A 7321-nucleotide genomic window follows, 5' to 3' on the forward strand; every position below is an offset into this window, starting at 1 on the left:
CTCCATCTCAAAAAAAAAAAAAAAAAAAGAATTAAAAAAAAATTTAAGGGTGAGGTGCGGTGGCTCACACCTGTAATCCCAGCAATTTGGGAAGCCCAGACAGGCAGATCACTTGAGCCCAGGAGTTCGAGACCAGCCTGGGCAACATGATGAAACCTCCATCTCAACAAAAAATACAAAAATTTGCTGGGCATCATGGCATGCACCTGTAGTGCCAGCTACTTGAGAGGCTGAGACAGGAGAACTGCTTGAGCCCGAAAGGTGGAGGTTGCAGTGAGCTGAGATTGCATCACTGCACTCCAGTCTGGGCAATGGAATGAAACCCTGTCTCAAAAAAAAAAGAATTTTTTTTTTTAAAGATTATCAGTAAGTGTTGGGACAACTTTAAGCAGCCTAATATATAGGAGTCCCTAAAGGCAAGGAGAAAAAGGGGTAACTAAAAAATATGTGAAGAAACAATGGCCCCAAATTTTCAAACTTGATAAAAACTATAAGCCCACAGCTCCAAAAAATTCAACAACTCCAAACATAAGAAACATGAAGAAAACTACCAGGGCACTCAGATTCTACAGATGTTAAAATGGAGATCTGTAAACAACTTTATGCCAATAAATTTGACAACTTAGATGAAATGAACAAATTCTCTGGAAGACACAAACTAGAAAAGCTCACTCAAGAATAAATAGATTGGCCAGGCATGGTGGTTCATGCTTGTAATCCCAGCCCTTTAGGGGACCGAGGGGAGGTGGATCACTTGAGACCAGGAGTTCGAGACCAGCCTGAGCAATAGAGAGAAACCTCATCTCTCAAGAAATATAAAATATAAAAATTAGGGCTGGGCGTGGGCCCTAGGTGCCCCACCCCCAACCTCACTTACTACCTTTCATCCACACTGGATTCATGCAAATTAATATAATATAATATAATATAATTTCTTTTTATTACTTTTAATAGACATACAGATGGGGTCTTGCTATGTTGCCCAGATAGTCTCAAGCTCTGGGTCCAAAGTGATCCTCCAGCCTCGGCCTCCCAAAATGCTGGAATTACAGACATGAGCCACTGTGTCTGGCATATTATCTTTCAATAATGAAAAAATAAAATAGGCCAGGCATGATGGCTCACACCTGTAATCCCAGCACTTTGGGAAGCCAAGTGGGGAGGGTTGCTTGAGGCCATGAGTTTGAGACCAGCCTCAGAAACATAGCAAGACCTCGTCTGTATTAAAAATAAAAAAAATTAGCTGGGCATGGTGGTGCGTGCCTGTAGTCCCAGGTACTCAAGAGGCTGAGGTAGGTGGATCACTTGAGGCCACAGTTTGAGATCAGCCTAGGCAACATGGTGAGATGCTACCTATACTAAAAAAAAATTAATTGGGCGTGGTGGTGCATACCTCTAGTCCCAGCTAATTGGGAGGCTGAGGCGGGAAGACCACTTGAGCCCAGGAGTTCAAGGCTGCAGTGAGCTATGATGGCGCCACCGCACTCCAGCCTGGGCAACAGAGCGAGGTCATATCTCTTAAAAACCACAAGAAATCTTTGAACAAAGGGCCTTGCATGTCCATTTTGCTCTGGGCCCTAAAATTATGTAACCAGTTTCATCTAGAACCAGATGAGAGGTCTCAGTCCCATTATCTCAGCACTATGAGCTGCATGAAGTCACTTAGTCTGTGGGGTGGTAGTGGCTGGGGTTGGCTACCTAAGACAGAGTGTGCCAGGGATGGAGTGGCAAGGCCAAGTTACCAAGGCCAACGAGGCTTCATGGCTCCCATAGCCAGCCCTCCTTATGGCAAAGCCAGGCCATAGGCCCAGGCCCACAGCAGGACTTCCTGGAAACAGCATACCCCTGTCCCTGCCTGGGCCTGGCCCCTGCAGGTAAATCCAGGCAGATATAGGAGGCCAAGGGCTCCCCGTGAGCACCTTCACTCCACTGTGCCCGGTAGGCCCTGACCCACTGACCCCCAAGAGGTGGGAAGAGGGTGGAGTCAGAGGGAAGTAAGAAAGCTTTGCAGGGGCGAGTATAGGAGACAAGGGGAGAGAAGGGACTGGGACTTGGACAGTGTTATTGGGGTGAGTCCACCACACACAGCAAGCACTCAGTTCCACAACATCCACTGTGTGGGCTCCTCCATAACTGCTTTCTTTTATTTTTATTTTTTCTTTCTTTCTTTTTTGAGACAAGGTCTCACTGTTGCCCAGGCTGGAGTACAGTCTTGGCTCACTGCAATCTCCGCCTCCTGGGTTCAAGCAATCCTTCAACTTCAGTCTCCCAAGTAGCTGGGACTACAGGCATGCATCACCATGCCCAGCTTTTTTTTTTTTTTTTTTTTTTTGAGAGAGAGATCTCACTCTGTCACCCAGGCTGGAGCGCAGTGGCATGATCCTGGCTCACTGCAACCTCCACCTCCCAGGTTCAAGAGATTTGCCTGCCTCAGCCTCCTGAGTAGCTGGGATTACAGGGGCACATAACTACACCTGGCTAATTTTTTTGTATTTTTAGTAGAGGCGGGGTTTCACCATGTTGGCCAGGCTGGTCTCGAACTCCTGACCTCATGCGATCCGCCCACCTTGGCCTCCCAAAGTGCTGGGATTACTGGTGTGAGCCACCGTGCTTGGCCTATATTTTTTGTAGAGATGGATTTTCACCATGTTAGCCAGGCTGGTCTTGAACTCCTGGCCTCAAGTGATCCGCCTGCCTTGGCCTCCGAAAGTGCTGGGATTACAGGTGTAAGCCACCATGCCCAGCCTCTTTTTTTTTTTTTTTCTTAAGACGGAGTCTCCCTCTGTCACCCAGGCTGGATTGCAGTGGTGCAAACATGGCTTATTGCAGACTCCACCTCCTGGCCTCAAGTGATCCTCCTACCTCAGCCTCCCAAATAGCTGGGACCACAGGCGCACACCACAATGCCTAATTTTTACATTTTTTTGTAGAGATGAAAGTCTCCCTGTGTTGCCCAGGCTGGTCTCAAACTTCTGGGCTCAAGCGATCCTCTCACCTCAACCTCCCAAAGTGCTGGGATTCCAGGCATGAACCACCCGTGCCTGGTCCTCTAATTGTTTTTATGTTGGCTCTGTTCTCCCCAACCCCATTACATTTTTCTTTTTTTTAGAGACGTGGTCTCCGTCTGTTACCCAGGCTGGAGTGCAGTGCTCAAGTGGGGTGCTGGTGGCCGTGGTCAGTCACCTAAGACAGAGTGTGCCAGCCTCCCAAAATGCTGAGATTACAGACATAAACCACTGCTCCTGGTCAACGATTTCTTTTTTTAAAAGAAGGCCTGCTCCCTCCCATCAAGATGGAGGTGGAGGTTGCAGTGAGCTGACATCGCGCTACAGCACTCCAGCCTGGGCGACAGGGCAAGGCGCCATCTCAGAAAAAAAAAAAGGAGGAGACAGAGTGGGGAGGCGGTTTGGGAGTGAAATAAAAGATCAGTGCTCAAGTGCTATTCTCCATTAATTTTGACCAATTACAGAGAAATAGATTGTTCATGTTGAAGCCAAAGCGTTCATCTGATCTCAGAAGGTTAGGGCAATGGGTTGGGTTGAGGCCCCGCAGACCAGGCAACTACCTCCCCACTGGAGGGCCATGGGAGGTGGGAGGATGGGGATGGAAGAGAAGGAGGCAGAAGGAGTTGTGGTCACAACCCCCCTTCTCCTCACTTGTTTCCTCCCTTGCCGTTTTGTTCCAGCTATTAGCAATTTCTTCTTTTTCTTTTTTTTTTTTGAGATAGAGACAGAGTCTCACTTTGTCGCCCAGGCTGGAGTGCAGTGATGCCACCTCGGCTCACGGCAACCTCTGCCTCCCAGGTTCAAGTGATTGTCGTGTCTCAGCCTCCTGAGGGGCTGAGATTACAGGCTTGTCACACCATGCCCAGATAATTTTTCTATTTTTAGTAGAGATGGGGTTTTGCCAGGTTGGCCAGGCTGATCTTGAACTCCTGACCTCAAGTGATCCACCGCCTCAGCCTCCCAAAGGGCTGGGATTACAGGCATGAATCACTACTCCTGGTCAGCAATTTCTCTTTAAAAAAAAAAAAAAAAGCCTTCTCCCTCCCATCAAAAAGTGGGCAAAAGTCATGAACAGACACTTCTCAAAAGAAGATCAACAAATGACCACCAAGCATATGAAAAAATGCTCAACATCCCTAATCATCAGGGAGATGCAAATTGAAACCACAATGAGATATAGAATATATCCCAGTCACAGTGATCGTTATTAAAAAGCCAAAAAAAAAACCGCAAATAGATGTTGGCATGGATGTGATAAAAAGGGAATGCTTATACATTGCTGACAGGAAGTAAATCAGTACAACCTCTATAGAAAACAGTATGGAGATTTCTCAAAGAACTCAAAGTACATCTGCCATTGGATCCTGCAATCCCACTACTGGGTATCTAATCAAAAGAAAACAAGTCACTGTATCAGGCAGGGGCAGTGGCTCATGCCTGTAATCCCCACAGTTTGGGAGGCTGAGGTGGACAAATCAGTTGAGGTCAGGAGTTCGAGACCAGCCCGGTCAACATGGCGAAACCCCCGTCTCTACTGAAAATACAAAAATTAGCCAGGCATAATTTAGCCAGCATTACAGGTGGTGAGCGCCTGTAATCCCAGCTACTTAGGAGGCTGAGGCAGGAGAATCACTTGAACCTGGGAGGCAGAGGTTGCAATGAACTGAGATAGTGTCACTGCACTCCAGCCTGGGATAGAGTGAGACCCTGTCTTAAAAAAATATAAAAACCAAAAATATTTCTTTTTAATTTTGAAAGGTCTGCTCCTCATGCCCCACCCCAGCAGGGTCTCCCCTCATTCCTTTCCGTTGTGAGCTGAACTGAACCCTAATCCCCAGTGCCCCAGAAGGTGGCCTTATTTGGAGATAGGGTTTTTGCAGGGGATCGAGTTAAACTGAGGTCACTAGCATGGGTCCTAACCCAACACAGAGACAGATACACCCGCAGCGAGAGGAAGTAAAGATGGAGGCAAAGCGTCTACCAGCCCAGGAACGCCAGAGATTGCCACCAACCACCAGCAACCAGGAAAGAGGCCTGGGACAGACCCTTCCCTGGCGACTTCAGAGGGATCATGGCCCTGTGACACCTCGGTTTTAGATTCTGGCCTCTAGGACAGCAAGGCAATCCATTTCTGTTATTGTAAGGCACGGAGATTGCTGTGCTTTATAATGACAGCCCCAGGGAGCAAAAACTACAGTTTTTTCTGGTCCCCTGTGGTTGCAGGGGTGGGTTTGAGGCAAGGAGAGTTAGTGCAGATTCCTGGAAGGCTCCCTGGAGGAGGTGGGTGTTTTTTATTTTTTTTTAGAGACAGGGTCTCACTCTGTCATCCAGGCTGGAGTGCAGTAGTGCAATCACAGCTCACTGCAGCCTCGACCTCCCAGGCTCAAGCAGTCCTCCCACCCCAGCCTCCCAGGTAGGTGGGACACAGGCGTGCATCACCATTTCCAGCTAATTTATTGTAGAGATGGGGTCTTGCTATGTTGCCCAGGATGGTCTCAAACTCCTAGGCTCAAGTGATCCTTCCAACTTGGCCTCCCAATATGCCTGGATTATAGGCATGAGCCACTGCATTTGGCCTGGGAGGAGAGCCTTGTTGATGGGAGTAGGGAGCTGGGGTAGACATTTGAAGTTTCCTTAGAATCTCTCAGGAGGGTACTGGGTGCAGTGGCTCACGCCTGTAATCCCAGCACTTTGGGAAGCCGAGGCAGGTGGATCACCTGAGATTCCGAGTTCAAGACCACCCTGGCCAACATGGCGAAACCCCGTCTCTACTAAAAATACACAAATTAGCTGGGTAATCCCAGCTACTCGGGAGGCTGAGGCAGGAGAATTGCTTGAACCTGGGAAGTGGAGGTTGCAGTGAGCTGAGATGGCGCCACCGCACTCCAGCCTGGGAGATAGACCGAGACTCCTCCTCAAATAAAAAAAAAATTCTCTCGGGAGGAGGACAAGAGTGTGATGGTGATGGAAGTGCTAGATGGGGACAGAGCCCTAGACAGGGATGGGGGGAGGGCAAAGGGATACCTGCCATGGACAGGTGACTGAGCACCCAGGCCTTGGTGGCCCTCGTGCTGGGTGTAGGGATGAGAGGGCATCTGTGATGGCAGGGCCGGACTGGGCGAACAGACAGGACATTGTGTTTTGTTGACAAGCAATATAACCAGGTGATCTGCAGGATGAGAGGGTGTGTGTGCTGGGAAGGACCAGGCTGAGGCCACTGCAGCTCTCTCTCTAGACCCACGCCCTGCCTTGGTATCCCCAGCCCCATGACTTCAGCAGGGGTGAGGCTCTGGGTCCCTGGAGAAGGGACATGGAAAGGGTCAGAGGCTGCTCAAAGCTGGCCAGGGTCCCAAAGGACAGCCAATGCCAGGCACAGAGATGGAGGAGCCACAGAATCCTGGAGAGTAGGAACAGGGTCTGAAAAGTCACATTCTACAGAGGCAGACTGAGGCTAGGGATGAAATCAATGATAACACGCAGAAAGTGGGGAGAGGCCAGGAGGGGGCCAAGGAGAGGTGGGGAGAAGAAGAAAGAGAAGAGAGGGGGAAGGAAGGGGCTAGAAGAACCCAGAAAGAGGGAAGGGAGGAGCAGAGAGAAAGAAAGGAGGGGGCCAGGAGCGGTGGCTCACCCCTGTAATCCCAGCACTTTGGGATCCCAAGGTGGGAGGACTACCTGAGATCAGGAGTTTGAGACCAGCCCGGTTAACATGGTGAAACCCTGTCCTTACTAAAAATATACAAAAACTAGCTGGGCATGGTGGCGCGTGGCTGTAATCCCAGCTACTCAAGAGCCTGAGGTGGGAGAATCGCTTGAACCCGGGAGGTAGAGGTTGCAGTGGGCTGACATCACGCTACAGAACTCCAGCCTGGGTGACAGAGCGAGGCTCCGTCTCAAAAAAAAAAAAAAAAAAAGGAGGAGACAGATGGGGGGTGAGGGTTGGGGAGGAAAACAAAAGATCATGTCTAAGATGCTATTATTAGAGATACATCACCAAGGGTCTGGAAGGCACAGAAAGTGCAAGGAAGGGAGTGTTTTCATTACAACGAATGGGCTGGCAGATCTGGGTGACATTGCCACAGGGTGACCTCTCCAGGGGCAGGGACCCTGAGGTCTATGGGTTCAGTTTCTGTCTTGGTTCCCCTGCGCCCTTCTCTGGGGGTAGGTGAGGGGCAGAGGGAGCTCCCAGAGAGTCCAACTGGAACCCACTGTCATCCCTCCTGCCCTGAGCCCCCCGGGGTCCCCATGGCTATGAAGCCCAAAGCGGCTGAGCTGGAACAATCCTCAGAGGTCCTAATGCCTTGTCTTTTGGGGAGACT

The sequence above is a fragment of the Gorilla gorilla genome, chromosome 6 (assembly GCF_029281585.2).
Source record: "Gorilla gorilla gorilla isolate KB3781 chromosome 6, NHGRI_mGorGor1-v2.1_pri, whole genome shotgun sequence".
NCBI classification, from domain to species: Eukaryota; Metazoa; Chordata; class Mammalia; order Primates; family Hominidae; genus Gorilla; species Gorilla gorilla.